Source organism: Bos grunniens, chromosome 16 (genome assembly GCF_055505025.1).
Source record: "Bos grunniens cultivar Pamir isolate PY7600 chromosome 16, Bosgru_T2T1.0, whole genome shotgun sequence".
NCBI classification, from domain to species: Eukaryota; Metazoa; Chordata; class Mammalia; order Artiodactyla; family Bovidae; genus Bos; species Bos grunniens.
In genome coordinates, this window is record NC_141180.1 from 35,381,574 (window position 1) to 35,400,805 (window position 19,232).

The following is a 19,232-nucleotide window of genomic DNA, read 5'->3' on the forward strand; positions in this document are numbered from 1 at the left end:
CCCACCCCAGCGCCTCCCTCCCATGGAAGGTTCAGGGGCCTGACCAGGACAGTGGCAACTCAGCTGAAGTGTTTACTGTTCTCTGAAAGCCCGCCTTCACCTCTGAATCAGCCAACCATTTGATGGAGAACCCTGGTCTATAGGGACTTCTCCAGGAGGAACCCCAAGTTCAGGGCATGGTTCTCTCCAGGATCCCTTGCTGTCTAGGAGGCAGTCAAAGCAAGTGGGAACTGGATGGACTCACCCCTGGTCTTTTCACAATCCTTCAGAAGCACAACTAGAAATGAACCCTCTTCTGAGGTCATCCTCGGAGGCCCCGGGGGGTCCTCATGGTGTTCAGCGCCTCTCCTATATCTGTCTTATCTCCTCACTGAGCAATCACCTGGCCCGGCCTCTCGATCCACATTCTCCATCACCACCATATCCCACCGAGAGCTGGACATGGGGACTCAGTGAGCAGGAGGGGACCCAATGACCAAGGGTCAGTCATCAGACCCTCCTGACCTCAGTTTTCCTTTTTCCATCACTCGGTCTTCTCTTCTAAAGTTAATCCATTGATTCTTTTTAAGCTTCATTCTTCTTCTCTTCCTCTTATTGTGTTTGTGTTTTACAACTCTTTGTTGTTCAGTCACTAAGTTGTATCCAACTCTTTGCAACCCCATGGACTGCAGCATGCCAGGCTTCCCTGTCCTTCAGTATCTGCCAGAATTTGTTCAAACTCATGTCCACTGAGTCAGTGATGCCATCCAACCATCTCATCCTCTGCTGCTCCCTTCTCCTCCTGCCCTCAATCTTTCCCAACATCAGGGTCTTTTCCAATGAGTTGGCTCTGCTGAGATATAATTAACATACTGTACAATTCACCCACTTAAGGTGTACGATTCAAAGTTTTTAGTCTATTCATGGAGTTGTACAGTCATTACCACTACTCAATTTTTGAAACCATTCATTCCTCCAAAAAGAAACCCCTTTACTCATAACAGTCCTGTCCCACTGCCCCTAGGCTCCTTCCCCCAAGCCCCCACCCTCCCCCCAGCCTAAGGCAACTATGCATCTACTTCCAAATTTCTATAAACCTCCCTATCCTAGAGTCATATCATTTGAACTGGCTCCTTTCAACTCAGCATAGTGTCTTCAAGGTCCACCCTTTTTGGAGCAGGTATCAGTTCTGGCTTCTTTCACCTAGCCATTTGTTTTTCTTCTTTGGAGAAATATCTATTCAGATCCTTTTCCCATTTTTAAAAAATTAGGCTTTCTTTTTATTCTTGAGTTGTAAGAAGTCTTTTTATATCCTAGATAGAATTTCCTTATCACATATATGATTTACAAATATTTTCCCCATTCAGTGAATTGTCTTTTTCACTTTGTTTTCTTCATCTTCTTGATGGTGTCTTTTGAAGCACAAATGTTTTTAATTTTTATGAAGCCCAATTTATTTATTGATTTATTTTTGGTTATTCAGGCATATGATGCCATAGCGGAGAAGCCACTGCCAAATTCAAAAGACTGGGAGATTTACCTCTACATTTTCTCCTGAGAATTTTGTAGTTTGGTCCTTACATGTAAGTCTTTGATCCATTTTGAGTTGATTTTTACATATGGTGTGAGGTAGGAGCCCAACTTCATTCTTTTATATGGGGACATCTGATTGCCCCAGACCTATTGTTGAAAAGACATATAAGGCTTTCTTTCTTCACTGAATTATTTTGTCACTCTTGCCCATGTTTTCTAAAACTACTTTTTTATTTCTTAAGGCCTTAAAGATGTACTGTTTATGCATCTTGTACTTATTTTTAAGTGATCACTTATTTTGGGAAGACTCCTATTTGATTATTTTTATTAGAAGTTAATATGTACAGAAACATATTTGATTTCTTATGCGATAGGAGAGGTGAGGTTATGCTGCAGTAACAGACAACCCAAGGTGAAGTGATTTATTTCTCTCTCATGCTCAAGTTCAATGCTAACTGGTAAGAAGAGCCCCACTCACCCCAGTCACTCAGGTACCTGTCCCAGTAGAGTTTACCTCTTGACTTAAACAAGCTCTCACAGCTGCCAGGGCTGAAGAAAAGAATGTGGTGGACAGGTCCTGGTCCTTAGAACTTTCCCAGACTGCTTTCTTAACAGGAATCTAAATGATGGCAGGAGTTTTCAGGTAATTGGGAGAACCATCAGAGGGGCAGGATGAGTGCAGGTTTGAAACTTGAAACCCAGATCTCCTGCTTACCATCTTTATGACTTTAGGCAAGTTATCTAACTCCTTGAAGTCTCATTTCCCCGCCTCTGGACGATATCCAACTCGCGGGAGAAACAGCAGCAGTGTATGTGAGTGAGTAGCAGGTAGATGTCAGGCACCCAGCAAACTGTAGTTCCCTTTATCCTCGCCTGCAGCAAGATGTTTCCCTTTGGTTCCTCCTGAGACCCTCAGCAGAGGTTAGGTTTCTGCTTAAACAACTTATTGACCAGATACATGTTAATAAATCTTTTGTTACTTGGACATTATTGACCGGAGACATTTCAATATTCACTTACATAACAAATCATTGGTCACAGGTGTTAATTTCTGTAAAAAGCCCCTGGTCAATAAAATGTTAAAAAAGAATACTGAAGCAAAAATATAATGTGTTAAGATGCAACAATTGCACTTGGTCTGGATGCTGCCAAGTGAACTAATCACTGAACAAAGATTTCTTCTTCACTATTTAAAAAACCGACTCAGGTAAATGCAAAGCCCCATAAAAACTGAGTGGAAGAATTTGTTTGAAGCACAGGCCTGTCTTACCCTGTCATTTCCTAACCTGGAACAGAGCATGAATACCCTGTGGGTACTTGGATCCAGTATGCTGCCCAAGCTCTGAGCTTGCTCTGGAAGCATCCAGCTCACCCCCCAACTCTGTCTGCCTTCCAGGCATGGGCCCATGGAGGACGCTTGCTCTGGTGGCCTCTACCCTGAGACAGATTTAGAGGGGAAGGAGAGGAGGAGATCTTCCAGGAAGTGGGTGACCCCAGCAGAGGAAAGTAAGGGGACTTTCCTAGTGTAGAAATGTTACCTCGGGCTGCCTGAAAGAGAGCTCCAGGCTGCTGTCCCTGACTCTGACACCAGGGCACAGCCAATGTGCTGAAGCATCCATAGCCATGGATACTTGGATAAACATTTCTTTCATGCCAGGTGGACATGGGCTGCTGCAGGAAGGGTGAAGGGTCATGGCAGTCAGTGGGGATGGCCAGGTCTGAACCAGAACTGAACTTCCATCTTTTTAAAAGCAAATCCAAGGAGGGCAGGAAGTAAAAACCAACTTCCCCCCACATGAAAGATAGAAAAGACTAGAGGCGTTCTCTTTAGTTGGGGTCCAGGTAACTAAACCTGGACCCAACATCCTGAGTTCCCTGCACTGTCAAGTATAAAGGCAGGTGTTGCCCCTTGTGATCCCACCTCCCCAGTTGGTCTCTGTTGCTCCCAGTTCACTCAGAGCAATTCAACACCTATTAGCAGGGTCCTTCCAGTATGCATGATGCTGTGCAAGGTGCCAGGATAAGTTGAGATTCCATTCCTGTTCTCAAGGAGATTAGCGGTGTCTCTTTCTTAGCTAGTAATAACTAACTTTTAAAAATACTTATTATCAGGAAGACCCCCTGGAGTAGGAAATGGCAACCCACTCCAGTATTCTTGTCTGGAGAACCCCATGAAGAGAGGAACCTGGCGGGCTACAGTCCACTGGGGTCTCAAAGAGTCGGACATGACTGAAGCAATTTAGCAGGCTTAGCATGTGTTGAGGTACAATATACATGTGGAAATTGCATATATCATAAGTATGTGAAACTCAGCTCAATGAGTTTTCACAATCTAAAACCAGTGCCCAGATCAAGAGAACATCACCAGAAACTCAGAAGCCCCCTCTCCTTCCAGTCACTATCCACCACCCCAAGATGTTCTAAAAGCATAGAGAGCTAACTTTTTAATAAGTATACCTCAAGTGCCAGGCACTGATATAAGCATCTTACATCTACTAGCTCATCTAATTCTCACCCATAGATAGGAACGCACGGTTAGCAAGCGGGGGAAATCTAACTAACATTGTCCCCAGCTACTACCCTTACATTGCCTCCCCTGGAAACAAATAGAACCTGCTCACCCTGTGTTGAAATAGTGGTGCATAATAATGATCCTGGGGCTGCTCTGTGGAGAGCAGCCTGGGGATTTGAGTTAGGCCTTAATGGATAAGAATGCACCTAGCAGATAAAGGGGAGAAGGCACATAAGCACAGTTGGGAAGTGCAGGGGTCCAGTGTGGTGAGAGCAGGGGGCAGGCAATGGGGGTAGGAGTGAGTATGAAGGACTTGTTGGAGCAGGACTGTGAGTGCTCAAGAGTGTTCTGACTTTGCCAGAGCAGGTGAGGGACCCGCTGGGGTTTAGTCAGTGGTCAGCCCCCAAGAGTGAGGCCATAATCCACTTGCTAGCTTTCCTGGTTCAGAGGCGTGGCACAGGATGGAGGCAGCCCACCCACCCCCAAAAGATGTCCTTGGTTTGGTCTCTAAACGAGAACTCTATTTTGGTTGTATAGTCTCGAGGGTTGTGCAAAATTCTCTGGCTGTTTTTGTGTGTGTTTTGCTGCTGTTCAGTCACTAAGTCATGTCCGACTCTTTGGGACCCCATGCACTATAGCCCACCAGGCTTCTTTGTCCCTGGGATTCTCCAGGCAAGAATACTGGAGTGGGTTGCCATCTCCTTCTCCAGAGATCTTCCCGACCCAGGGATCGAACACAGATCTCCTGCATTGGCTGGCAGATTCTTTTCCGCTGACCCACCAGGGAAGCCCACACAGTCTCGAGGGTTGTGCAAATTTCTCTGGTTGTTTTCCTGTGTGTTTGGGTAGGCTCAGAAAAAAGAGACTCCGCCCCCATCTTTTGCGACTCTTTTTAACCCAGATGGCAGAGAGGAGACATAACCAATTTTTAAGATAATTAAGAATATGAAGAAAAAAGGAGAAGATGGGCTCATCACAAGCCTGCGTGGGTCAAGCACTTTCTCTGTGCAAGGCCGTGGGTGGGGTTAATTTAAATGAAAGCAGAAGGGGTGATGCTGTCCATCTGAGATGCCTGGGAAGGCTGCTTGGAAACCTGAGTCTTAATGGAGAGGTGTGACTTGGGCTTGAGGCGGGAAGCGAGAGGATATTATGCATAAGTATCCAAGTGAGAAAGCCGAAGCCAGAACTTTTGGACACCAGGGTTAGAGTCGAGGGATGGGCGGAGGCCCTGGAACTCCAGCTAAGGAGGTCCGGCGCTGTGCCACCGAAATGGGCGTCTCGGATGCTCCTGAACTCCCACGGGAGCCGTCCTGCACCGGCCCCGCCCTGGTCGACGACCCGAGCCCCTCCGCACTGCGGCTCGGGGACCCGCCCAAGTGCCCCGGCGGCCTCCTGAGCGCTGTCCCGCGTCCGCAGCCGTCGGCCGGTGGCCGCGCCCCTCCTTCGCGCCCAGCCCTCCGCGCTCCCCTGCTCGCCGCGCAGCGCCGGCTCCTCCCGGGGCTGCATTGCAGACGCCGCCGCCGCAGGGTGCGCCTGGGATGCGCTGGGAGCCCGCGCACGCAGGGCTACTGGGTGCGGGGCTTCCTGGCAGACCCGACGGCGCCCCGGGGCTCGGAGCCGGCGGCCGGGTGCAGGGCGGCTCCGGGAGCAGGGAACACGCAGCCCGAGCGCCCCCGCCGCGCGACACGAGCTCCGGGGGCCGTGGGCCCGGGGGAGCGGGCGCGGCCGTCGGGCTCGGAGTCGTCCCTGCCCTCGAGTGGACCTCGGCCACCCGGCTGGCGGGTCTCTTGGAACCTGGACTGGGGCTGGCCAGCGGCTTCGCGAAGGGTCGTGGCGCGCCCGGAGCCGCGGGGCCGCGCTCCGCCCGCACCCTCCGGGCCGGGCCCGCCGCCGTCCAGCGCGGCGCCGCGCGGCTCGGGCGCAGTTCCGGCGCAGTCCCCGCGCCGAGCGGCTCCGCGCCCCACACCTGCCTCTGCCCGGCTCCGGGTGACGTGGCGCTCTCCGACTGGTCCTCGCGCCCAGGAGGGCGGGGCCGAGGCCGGTGAGCTCACCGCCGCGCCCCGCCATTGGCCCGGGCGGTGCACTCGGGCTGTGGCGGGGAGACAACGGTACCCGGAGCTCGAGTCGTTCCAGCTGCGGCGTGTGGAGCTGAGCGGGTCGGGGCAGGGCTGGGCTGTCGGGCCGGGCCGGGCGGGGCCGCGCGGGAGGAGGAGGAAGACAGAGGCGGCTCGGCGCCAGCCCGACGGAGCTTTGGCCGTGCTTACCAAGTCCGAGTGAGTGTGCGTGCGGCCGAGGGGAGAGTCGGCCCGGCGCGTGCGGGGCGAGGGCGGTGGCCGACGGGGGCGCGCGGGGCGGCCCAGCGCGCGGGGGCGGGGCCGGGGGCGGGCGCGCGCCGCGGCCGGGGCGTGGGGAGCACCCGTGCTCGCGGCGGGGGCGCGCGTGTTTACGCGGAGTTGGGGGAGGGAGCGTGTCGGAGGAGCGGGTGCGGGGACACGCGCGCTTGTGGAGGCGCGGGGGGAGGGCGTGGGAGGGGCGCGCGTGTTCACGGGAGGGAGGAGTGTGTTTGGACGACGAGTGCGCGTGGGGGCCGGCGAGAGTGTTTACGGGGCGAGCGTGCGGGAGGGGGTGTTTGGATGAGCGTGCGGGGCTTGTGTGGATGGAGCCAGGGGGAGGGCGTGCGCATGTTTGCGGGGCGGGGGCTCAAACACGGGTGTTTACGGAGTGAGTGGGAAGGTGGGGGGGGCGCGCGAGCTGATGGAGAGAGCGCAGTGGCCCGGTGTGTTTTGACGCGTGAGTGCGCGTGGGTCCCGGCGTGTTTACCGAGTGTGTCTGGGTGGGGTGTGCCCACGCGTGTTCGTGGGGAGCGTGGGGTGCGAAAGGGACGAGTCCGGGAGAGCGCGCACGTGTGGTGAGAAGCTGGGGGTGCGGGCGTGGGTGTGCGGACACAAGTGTGCGCGCGAGCCAGTGGGAGTGTTTGGGTGAGTGGCGGCCTGGCGATGCGCGTGCGGGGAGTGGCCGCGTCGGGGGAGCGCGGGCGCGAGCGGCGCGGGCGCCCGTGGGCCGCCGGCTGGTTTTTGTTTGCGAAGCGCGTCCGGGCGGCGGGCTTTTCGGATGGAGTGCTCGCTCCCGCGCCCGGGCGCGGGGAGAGGGGCCGAATCGCCTGGCTCTCGGCCCCCCGGCGCCTCTGCGGGATCCGGCGGTTGGAGGCTGCCTTTTGCTAGCAGGCCAATGGAGTGAATGAACGTTTTATTAATCTGTGCGTAGAACACGGCGGGGAAAGTTGGTTGAATTCAGAATCTAAAGATTTGGAAGAACTTCCTGAGAGCTTTGCTTACTTGCAGACCAGGGACGGGAGAGGCGCCTTGACCCTGTCTTCCACCAGCCAGGCTCAGCGTGACCTTCTTGCATTTATAAGATCTCTCCTGCTTTGGTCGCCTTGGTATTGCACAATGTCAGAGGCTGCCCCGGTAGTTTTCAAATGTTTGAGACCGTTTTTCAATCTTTAAATTTGTGCAGGCATCGAATATCTGAAAACGTAATACCCTTGCAAATTATCTTCTCAATCAATGGCTTCACCAGGGAATGATGGCAGCTTTAAAGCCCGTTTTGTATTTCGTTCACCATTGCTTAGCATGATTTCTACTGGTAAATCTGAAGTACCTAATTGGCAAAGCAGATGCAGTAAACAGAAGAGCTGTCAGATAATTATGAAGTGCCTCGTGTATTTGTTTGCTTGAATGCATTATATTTCTTCCCCCAGTGGGGCCAAAACCTGGAATTTAAAAATTGTGCTCAAAGTTTTATCACACACGATAAAATGTCTGGTTCATGTAAAGGAGTCCTTTTCTCTCTCGGTCTAAAGGAGTTTTTCAGAGTTTCTCTACAGAATCTGTGTCTTACGAACTATTGCTTGGGAACCTAATTAAAAGAAATATATTAAGCAGTAGCACTTTTCATGGTGTTTGTTTATAGAAAGATATTTCTTATTTTAAGACCCAAATCAGATGATAGCAAAGAGGCTTGTGTGTGTTAGTCACTCAGTTGTGTCTGACTCTTTGTGAGCCCATAGACTGTAGCTCCCCAGGCTCCTCTGTCCATGGGATTCTCCAGGCAAGAATACTGGAGTGGGTTGCCATTCCCTTCTCCAGCAAATAAACTTATGTTTCTCTTTTTTCTTAGTATTAGATTTCAGGAATACAACAATGTTTAATGTTCTAGAAACAACATTTGCTTACAGGGTATGCATTTCCCAAATAAATTCAGCTAGGTGAAAACAAGCAGAGGACTGCCTCCAATTCCTAAGGGACCTGCACCCACTCATCCTAGTTATGTTCCAAATAACCGGAGTGGAAGCTCAGTATTTAGTGCAGTAGTTAATAACATCGTATCCCTCAAGGATTCTTATTAACTCTTGTGCTTTTGTGGTAAACATGTAGAGACCCCTTATTATTTTCTTCAGTCCTCTGTGGAGGGCTCTGCTGGGCCTTCCTGCTTGTTATAGCAGCTGGCGCTGATGTAGGACATCCATGTTGGGCTGTCCTAGGAAACATGGGTAATGGTGGAACTGAAAATTTTTTACTTCACCGGAGAAAGATGGTGAAGTTACAAGAATCAGTTGACCTTGAAAGTTTCCCACGAGAAAGGTGTGAAGCACGTATTGATGGCCAGGATTCCAGTGCTCAGCTCAGCTCGTGATCCTAGGCATTCTGGCACTGCCGGAAATGTCCTTTTCAGTTATCGAGAGTTGTCTTTGGGAGCCATCATAATTTTTCTGATGTTTTCTAGCCTCGCCGTTGTGAACTTCTGACATTGCAGAGCTGTACTTGTAGGCTGCCTGTTTAAATGTTTAAGGGAAATTTTATATTTTATTTTCACATTTACATTTCTTATCACCCAGAAGGGTCCATAAAGACCATTCTGTTAAAGTTGCCACCGTTCCTCTGCCAGTGCAGTGGTTTTTGGAAAGTCCTTTCTTCTTCCTTAGCGGTATCCACTACCCCACCCCTTTCACAAATGTTTCTGTGTGGCTGCCATATCTTCTTACACTTAAAAGGGTTTGCTCTCTGACTTAAAGTGGGTTAGTATTTGTATCCCATCGATCTTTTAGAAAGAAGGCTCTCAGAGTGGTGCCAAGTGTTCATTGTTAAATATCAACCGTGGCATCTTATCACACTACATAAGCTGAATATTCGAGAGTATATTGCAGTTATATATTCCTTTGCCAGAAAGCTTTTGGCATCCACATGTGATGTAGTTTATTTGCGTACACCTCACCTTTTTTTTTTTTAAAGGGGGTTAAGGGAGCTTACATGACTTAGTGACTGAACAACAAGGAAGGTTACAGAAATACATATTATGTAGTGAAAATAGGTAAAATAAAGAGGGAGTAGGCAAAGGGAAAGCCAGGGTCCAGGGAAGTGAGTTGGGGGCACTAATGAAGATAGGACGGGACCTCCATTCCATAAAGCCTTCCACACCTTCTGGAGGCGTGCCGAGTACTGCCTTCTAAGCCCTCTGGAAATTGTAGACGTGACACCGGCTTAATTTTCTCTTTCTTACCTCTCACTTGTCATTTGTTGATATTCAGTGGCCCTGTCATATCTGACTCTTTGTGACCTCATGGACTGCAGCATACCAGTCTCCCCTGTGCTTCACTGTCTCCCAGAGTTTGCTCAAACTCATGCCCTTTGAGTCGGTGATGCTGTCCAGCCATCTCATCCTCACATGCCATTCGTCTTCTTATATTTCATGGAAGTTCTGACAGCCATCGATGAACTCTGTTGGTGGGAAAAGTCTAAACGAGGTACATTGAATCAGCTTAAAAACTGCAGGTTAATATCAGTCACTTTGAACATTTAGGAAGTGCCAGGGAACCTGCTGGGTGACCCCTCACCTGAGGACATTGGAGCTCCTGATCATGAAAGTCATGGTGAGGGGCTTTACCCTGCCTAAGGGGGTTGCCCTGAAGTCAAATGCCTGGCTTTTCTTTGTAACAAGTGCCTCCAAATGTATCAAATGTACATTTATCAACTACCAAAATGAACCAGTCTATTTTTTTTACCTTCCTTCTTCTGACCTTACCCACCCTCCAAACCTGATCCCCTACTTTGTTTCCCCACATCCCCCCTGCCCCAGCAGCTGCTCAGCATGAACCCTTTAAAATTCTTCCTCCTCTGAGCCCAACTCATACCTGATCTCATTAATGAACCCTTTATCCTCAGCTCCCAGATTAGATTAGTGGCTCTTTGCGGGGCAGGCTGGCACTGAAGCTGTGTCTCCCCCTACTGACCCTGAACTTTCATAAATACTGCTCGTTGACCACAAAATCATATGCATGGTGTTACTCCTCAGAGTGAGTGAGAAGAACGTAAGAGGAGTGTTCTGAAACAAACATGACTCTCATCCTATTTCGTGCATTCAGTTCAGTCTTGCCTGTTGGTAATTCAGACCCAAGCTCCACAGGGTCTCCCATTCAGGTTCATTCACCATCCCTAGCAGATTTGGGTTTCCATTTAAGTGGTCCTGAAGTGGCTTTAAAAGTCTTGGCCCTTGCCAATGTTAAATAGCAGGGTCTAACACCTGAGTCATCTTTGGGGCTCTCTTAAGATTGGCCAGAAACTTGCTGAAATGTGCGAAGGTAACAGCTCTTTGCTTGAATATAGTATGGTAAGGTGTTTTTGTTTTAGCTCTACCTCTAAGTAAATGGGAAATCATAGGTAACTCACCTTACAGCCCTGGATCAGTGCCTCACCTGTTTTCTAAGCCTATTAGTAGTCGTTCAGGAAATTAACTTAGTGGAGTGTCATTAGTTATTAAAATCAGAATGCATTGCATGTAGTATGGTCAGTATCAATTTGCGAAGTCTTTGTTTCAGAGGGGGGTGTGTGTGTGCATGTGCACGTATTGGGCTCTGTTTCTTTCTGTGGGCCACAGTCAAAACCTGTTGAAAGCCGCTGGATTAGATAATTCATAATTGTCTTTAAATCTCAGTGTCTTCCCAGTTGGCGCTAGTGGTAAAGAACCTACCTCCCTGTGCAGGAGACCTAGAGACAGGGGTTCAATCCCTGAGTCGGAAAGATCCCCTGGAGGGGAGGGCATGGCAACCCACTCCAGTATTCTTGCCTGGAGAATCCCGTGGACAGAGGAGCCTGGCAGGTTACAGTCCACAGGGTTGCAAAGAGTCAGACATAAACTGAAGTGACTTAGCAGCAGCAGCAGCAGCAGCAATTCTGTAGTGATTCTCTTTTGTGGGATGTGTCTGTTGTTATGACCGTCAGTTTGGCAGTGGGTTAAGGCCAGAAAGAGTTAAAATACTTCTGTAAGTATTTAATTCAACAGCAGAAGGTGTCTAACTAGGCAGGAGCTTAGTGTACCTTTCTCTGTTTTTCTGATGTATTTGGGTAATCAGAATGTTTCAAATGAGAATGACAGTTTATTTCTGCCAGAATTTGTCCCATGTTTAATAGGGATCTTTGAATGATTCTTAGGTACTGTCACTAAGGTCTGTTTAATGAAACTGTTTTTTTTTTTTTTGGTAAGTGAAAGTAGAACTTTTCTAGGATTTATTAGTGGAAGGATCCACATTTCAGTTGATGGATTCACCTCAGGCCCCTCTTTTAGCCTTATGTGACAGAACTCTAACTGGCTTCTATTAAAAAAAAAAAAAAAAACAATTTATTGACTCTCCTGAAGTCCGGTTTGGAGTTGTCTTCAAGTACAGCTGCTTCCAGATGCTCAAGTGATGTCGCTAGGAACCTGTCTCTCTGTCTCTTGGCTCTCTTCTCCTCTGTGTTGATTTTCTTCTCAGGCAGTAGTTTCTGAAGTTGTAGCAAGATGGCCCTCTCAAGCTCCAGGCTTATATTTTGCCAGTTTAGCAAATATTTCTGGGAAGATGGCACTTCTTTCCCAGGACTTCCAGGAAATGTTCTGTTGCTGGCCCACTTTGACTCCTGTGTCCAATCACTTGAAGAAGGAGGGGTGGTACCCTCATTAGCGAGACCTGACTCGCCCTGGAGACAAGAATTGGGGTTAGAACCACCTGAACTGAGGAGAAACACAGAGTCATGGCCAGTGTCCAGGGAAGGGATGCTGAGCAGGCATACTGCGCTGATCTTCACCCTTGAGTCTCATATTCCTTGAGAAAGCACCCTTCATTCTGAAACTGCAGAAGCTTATAAAAAGGCTCATTCCATACTTTCATTTTCGTGGTCCCATTTTAACTGAAGGCTCCCCAGGATCATCACCTTTCAGTAGACTTTTAAATGGGTACTGACTAACATTCCCTAAGATCATTTTCAGAAAATAGGATTCAGGTCCTTAATATTGCTCTCTGTGGTTTGGATTCATCCACTAAAGATTTTGTCTTTTCTAGTGAAAGAAACCACTCATTCCATTCTAGCCAGAATCGATGCCTCTGGCATTTGTGTGTGCATGTGAAAGATGTTTTATCTAATAATGTAAAAAATAGGAAGTGCCCATCCTAAAGTTCATGCTATTCTAAAAACTTAAAGGTAAGTTAAGTAATATTTCCCAAACAGTGCAGTAAATGGTGGGTAGATTCCCAGGCTAGACTGAGAACAAAAACCTTTTGAATCCATAATAGATACTCAGAATTTGCAGAAGAAAAATTTAAAATAATGTGTGTGCATGCATATAGCCGTATAAACTATAAAATATTGAACTAACTAGTCTACATAATATATATACATAGCCTATACTTACATGTTCCAAAACAAATGGAAAAATGAACTGCACATTTGAATATTAAATGAACCTTCTTGAAATACTAATAAATGTATACATAAAAGAATTTCAGTCAATGGAACCTTATTGGTGAAGATTCTTAATTTACTGGTGGAACCCTAAATGATTCTCAGAAATGACAAACTCCAGCTGTCTAACTTTTTAGAGGAATAAACCCAGAGTAAGTAAATAATTTCAGTTTCTTGATAACCCTAACAATCTTATTATCCATGATTAGTTCAGTTCAGTTCAGTCGATCAGTCATGTCCGACTCTTTGCGACCCCATGGACTGCAGCACGCCAGGCTTCCCTGTCCATCACCAACTCCTGGAGCTTGCGCAAACTCATGTCCGTTGAGTCGGTGATGCCACCCAACCATCTCATCCTCTGTCGTCCCCTTCTCCTCCTGCCTTCAATCTTTCCCAGCATCGAGGTGTTTTTCCAATGAATCAGTTCTTTGAATCAGGTAGCCAAAGTATTGGAGCTTCAGCATCAATCCTTCCAATGAATATTCAGGATGGATTTCCTTTAGAATGGACTGGTTGGATCTCCTTGCAGTCCAAGGGACTCTCAAGAGTCTTCTCCAACAGCACAGTTCAAAAGCATCAATTCTTTGGCAATCCATGATCATTACAGTCATATTTTTATTATTAAATTGAACAAAAGAGAGAATGACAGAAATCCTTCTGCTGTATCTCCAAGAGTTAGAACAATGAAAAGGGAAGGAAAATGTGGCTAAAGAGGTGGTTCAGTGTGTCAGAGGTTGTCTGAGGAAGAATTGACTGAACCACAGGCAATGAGAGGAGGAGCCCCCTAAGGAGGGAGACTGGAGGCAGTGGGAGGCGATGTGGGGTCAAGCAGCTTCCCACACTAGTTCCTGGGTGATGCTCACCATTAACCTCCATGACCTTACTGGGGTCTGTGGTAGGTTAAAGTGGACCGGGAGCTTCCTCACTCAGAGACTGTCTATATCAAGGTATCCTTTAGGACTAGTTTTAGTTCCTAAACCCTTTTGTTGGAATTACTTATAAGACATGCATATAAGATGCTCCCCACCACAAAAAATGATCAGATAAGTGTTAGGAGACATGCCTGCCATTAGCTCTTTACCAGCAATTTATAGCGCACATTAGCGCAATAACTTCCCAGGTGGCTCAGGGGTAAAGAAGCTGCCTGCTAATGCAGGACATGCAAGAGACATGGGTTTCACCCCAGGGCCAGGATGATCCCCTGGAGGAGGAAATGGCAACACACTCCAGTTTTCTTGCCTGGAGAATCCCATGGACAGAGGAGCCTGGCAGGCTACAGTCCATGGGGTCACAAAGAGTTGGACATGCCTGAAGCGACTTAGCACGCACACACGCATTGCCTTTATTGCAAGGATGTTGAGGTCTGTTAAATCAGGGATACCCAACACCCCCACCCCGGGCCGTAGACCAGCATCATTCCATGGCCTGTTAGAACCCGACTGCACAGCAGAAGTTGAGCAGTGGGCGAGCGAGCGAAGCTTCCTCTATATTTACAGCTGCTCCCTGTCATTCATGTTACTGCCTGAGCTCCACCTCCTGTCAGATCAGCAGTGGCATTAGATTCTCATAGGAGCTCAAACCCTCCTGGGAGCTGTGCACTCGAGGGATCTAGGTTGTGTACTCCTTCTGAGAATCATCCTCAGACCATCCCTCTACTCCGTCCATGGAAACATTTCTCCCTGGTTCCCAAAAAGTTTGGAGACCACTGCATTATGTCACAGCCTTTCTTACTAGTATCTTCTCTCAGCACTCAGTACCTAGAAGAGCCATGCTGTCCACAGCAATTGACAGTGATCTTGATCTTGCCTCCCTTTTTTGCTTTGTTTGCTAAGTTCAGCCAAATTTGAGGCTCACAGTTAACCGTCTTAGAGGATATTTAGTGTGTATTTTCTGTATAACAGCTTTATGTGAGCTTTTGTTTACTCTTTTCATGAATCTCCATTTTCCCTAATCTCTTGTTAAGCATAAGTATTTTTATCAGTCATCTCAAAGGGACATACCTGGATCCAGGTTAAGTGAGAGAAGGAGGGAGTTAGAGAGGTTCGGGTAGGGGGGATAGGTGAAGGCAGGGAAGGGAGACCAGGGAAAGGGAAGAAGCAGGGAAGAAAAAGAGAGGGGGGCCATGTCAGGGATTTCTGATGGGTGTGTAGCAGGGTTAGCTCCCACTGCAGTTTGAGTTGGTTATTCACCTTTTATTCCATCATTAACTGCTCCCTGAACCTTTAGACCAGCTATACTCGGAGTGGGATGATTTTTGTTGTTGTTTAGTCGCTATGTTGTGTCCAACTCTTTGTGACCCTATGGACTGTAGCCCACCAGGCTCTACTGTCCATGGGATTTCCCAAGGCAAGAAGATGGGAGTGGGCTGCCATGCCCTCCTCCAGGGGATCTTCCCGGACCAGGAATCAAACCCAAGTCTCCTGCATGGCAGGCGGATTCTTTATCACTGAGCCACCAGTGAACCCCTATAGGATGATGAAAGAAGCCCGATTTGGAGAGGTCCCCAAGGATACCAAGATGACCCGAAAACTGTTGTATCCCCCACCCCCCGGCAAGTTGCATCCCCATTGAGTGAAAAGTGCTATATAAGGTTTTAGCTTTTCCACCTAATCCAAGGGATGTTTGAATAGTGGCCTCAGTAATACATTCATTGAGGCCTCACTCGTTTGGAATTTGTAAAAATTTGAAGATGACTCGAGTCTAGGCATGGAGTGCTGATAGAAGATGTATTGGGTTGGCCAAAAAGTTTGTTTGGGTTTTTCTGTATGTGCTTATGGGAAAACCAAAAAGAACTTCTTAACCAACCCAGTAATATCAAATAGTATAAGCCCCGCCAAACTCAAAATTTGTGGAAGCGAGTAGCCTGCAGACACAGGAGAGCAGCCCTTGATGTGTTTCTAAGCAGTGAGAAGGGAATGGTAACTCACTCCAGTATTCTCGCCTGGAGAATCCCATGGACAGAAGAGCCTGGCAGGCTACCCAAGTCCATGGGGTCCCAAAGAGTCAGACCAGCTAAGAAACTAACACTTTCACTTACTTTCACTTTTTTTCTGGAGCCAGTACACAAAATGGTCCTCATAGGGATCACAACAGTACTGAATAAAGGAGCTTACTGGTTCAAATTTTTCTATGGGTCTGGTGGTTCCCTTGGAGAAGTATTTTATTTTGTAATAAAATTATTAAAGTGGTATAACTTTGATCTTTAAAGCTATTTCTCTATCTGTCAGAAAGACCTATGATAAATTGTAAAACAGTATCTTTAGATCATTTTATCTGTTTTCATCTTTTTAAAAAATACATCCAGTATTTTAAAGCAGTATAGCTATTTCTTTTAAAATAGAGACATTTCAGTCAATTGATTTGAAAAGGACCTCTTCTTCTATATTTATCCCAGAGTTTTACAGAATCTTACGTCATTGTAGAAAAAAAAAGTACTGTAGTTAGTACACTTTCGAGTTCTCTGTAGAATCCAGAGTTTAAAAAAATGTGTATTTGTGGAACATCTTGGACTTAAACTCTCTCACGAGGTCGCAGGACAGCTTGGGAACATCGGCACCCTACAGTTAGCCCAGGGAGAAAGCCTTGAGGCTCTAAGCAATGTGTGGGGAGTGAGCTGGAAAGAGCAAGAGGCGGCTTTCAACCAGAATCCCAAATGCACTGTGTGCGGTGTTTCACTCAGATGCTGAAAATCACCAGAAACTCAGGGCAAACAACATCTCTTGTGATGAGCAGCATTCTCTAGAAGCACCCAGGACTTTTTAAAAAACAAAACAAAAACAAAAACCTTTGCCCCAAGTACCTTGTAACACTTCTCATTGGCAGTTTTCTTTTTTGTTGTATATTCGACTTTCCCTGAATCGTCTCTGTCCCCCCGCCTTGTTGTGGAGCAGCGCTGCTCAGGCAAAAGCGTTATCCTGTGTCTGGCTCGGTCAGTTTGTTTGTTTTCACGGGCCTGGTCCCCAACCTGTTTGATGGGATTAGGGAAGAGAGAAAGGGAGGAACTGCTTTTTGTAACCTGGCTGGAGGAAAGTCACCTGGAAATGATGAATGGAAACAAATATTTTGTCCTAAGCAATCTCCTTTGCCTTGTCCTGCTCGTAATTCACACTTTATCTTTTGAACAGAGGAAATTAAGTCCCTTGTTCAGTAAATGTTTATTTGGGGCCGACTATGTGCCAGGCCTCAGGAAGATGAGTGAACAGAGTAAAGGCAGGCGCTGGCCCCATAGAACCATCGAGGTCGCTCCATTGCCCTCTGCTTCCATCAGGATGGGGTTCTGGAAACGAAGGCACACGTCTCGTTTGGTTTTTGTGTCCCTGGTGGACACCGTGACAACTTGAGTTGTGCTGTTCACCGTTCACCCCTCGGACCCTGACAGGCACGAGGCAGTGCAGGCCCAGCAGGGGGTATGCACTTGACTTTCAGAGCAGGAGTCTGTTCTGGCCCTGATTCCCCATCCTTCTTCCCTGAGGACTCAGAGTGGTTTTTTTGGTACAGCTGGGCACCCCAGGACAACCTGCTGGCAGTTAATTAATGGATGCTTGCCCCTTGACAATTTCTGTGTGTTTTGTACAAGTTCCCGTCTTGGCAGTTGTGGTTCTTAAATGCAGGATTTTCCTTTACCACCTCATCTGGGTAAGATATTTAAAGTTCAGCACTCACTCACATCCTGACATCTTTTCCCTCTGAAGACCCCATTGGTAATGGTTACCAGGGGCGGGGTATGGGGGAGGAAGGAAGATGGGAGAGAAAGGATAGTTAGGGAGTTTGGAATCGACATGTCCACACTGCTATATTTAAAATGAATAACCAACAAGGACCTACTGTACAGCACAGGAAACTCTGCTCAGTGTTATGTGGCAGCCTGGATGGGAGGGGAGTTTGGGGGAGAATGGATAGATGTATATGTGTGGCTGAGTCGCTCTGCTGTCCACCTGAAGCTATCACAGCATTGTTAATCAGCTCTACTCCAATACAAAATAAAAAGTTAAAAATTTTGCATAGTGCTTACCTCTGAAGTTTAATATAATTTTAAGACATGTATTAGGAAAGAAATATTTTCATATCAGCCTTAACTTTTTAATAAACTGCATTTTATAATTGGAAAAAAAATATCCCGTTGGTGTCTGTGGTTTCCTCCATCGCTCCATGCATTTCTAGAATGTCTCAATCTGTACGTATCGTGCGTGTACTTGTCATTTTCACTGAAACTGTTGAGGCAGTGGCCTCCAAGTGTGGTGCTTTGGGGGACATTAGCAAGCCTCCTCTTTTGTAGACTTGATGAAGGTAGGTGGCGCGTCTGTCAGAGTTCCCATCTCCTTTGCTCTCACGCTCACTAGCTGCAGTTCTGCGGCCTTGAACTGCAGTTGCTTTGCTGTTTGATTGGCAGTGAGGTTGGCTCCTGTGTAATCCGGGTGCTTGTACACTCTGGATGCCGTGTCATGATCCAGCTGAGCTCCTTGGGTTCCACTGAGCCTTTGTGTGCTTAGAGGATAGAGGCTGGGTCTCTTTGCCTGCCTTGCACTGAAGGATTTCAAAGGAGAAATCCTTGTAGGTTGGCTTTGCGCCCCTCATAAGTTCGTCTCATCGCTCTTCATCAGCTTAAAGGGTTTTTCCCCGTTGCACCTGAGACTCTAACTTTGTGAGCAGTGTGAACCATAGACCAGGAAGAAATCCAAATCCCCCATCCTGGACAATGAAGACGGTCTTAAGAAGGCTTGCTGACGTCCATTACTGGTGTCTTGGTCCATAGAGTTGGGGAGTTGTGAAGAAGTGGAGGAAGGCAGTTTTTCCTAAGGCTAAATTTAGCCGTTGCTTTGGAAAATCAGAGTGGTACAGCTTGTGCCTTATCTCCAGGCAGGCCTCACCCTCTCCCCTGCACTTGGACGTCTTCAGCAGCTATCCTGGGAGGAGCCGCTCTGGGCACTCTGGCCGCCCCTCGATTCTGGGAAGGAATTAAGCGACCTCGTGTTTCCCATCCTTCTGAGCTCCCCTGCAAAATGCTGGCGGCTTCCTCGGTGGCAGTTACAGTTCTCTACAGAAATAGCCGGAGTCATGCCTCCTTATGCTTCAGCAGCCCTTACTGCCAGCATGGCCAAGGGCTGGCCACGGAACAGGAGACACGGCCTCTGGTCCCCGGTCCAAATAGCAACCAGAGGGCACATGTGCGCCAGAGCCACAAATAACGTGTTTTAAAATAGCAGATGGTATTTGATGATCGCGCCTTCATTCATTTACCTGCCAAGGCAAAACTTTCTCTCCTGCTCTGGCAGTGAGACCAGCGGTAGCCCGGGTTGAGCAGTTGTCATAACAAGCTCTCGGGGTTGCAGATGTTATTTGTTTGCTGATTTTCAGGCTGTGCAAATCCACACCCACTTTCTAAGGCTGTTCTCGAAAATCTCTCTTTGGTCTCACAGTAAGAACGTCCCATTTCTCCA

General features: G+C 47.9%; 1 protein-coding gene across 7 annotated transcripts in view; it reads left to right on the forward strand.

The window, feature by feature from the left end:
• The window catches only part of CAMTA1 (calmodulin binding transcription activator 1), a 967,475-nt gene that overhangs the window by 906,062 nt on the left and 42,181 nt on the right, over window positions 1-19,232 (forward strand). The window contains exon 1 of one of the 7 annotated variants that reach the window (XM_086344280.1): window positions 6,035-6,297. The exons of 5 other annotated variants lie outside the window; for them this stretch is intronic. The gene's annotated coding sequence lies outside the window, so the exon portion shown is untranslated. Of the gene's footprint in view, window positions 1-6,034; window positions 6,298-19,232 lie in introns of those variants that run through there. One more of the 7 variants, XM_086344279.1, reaches the window with a different exon arrangement.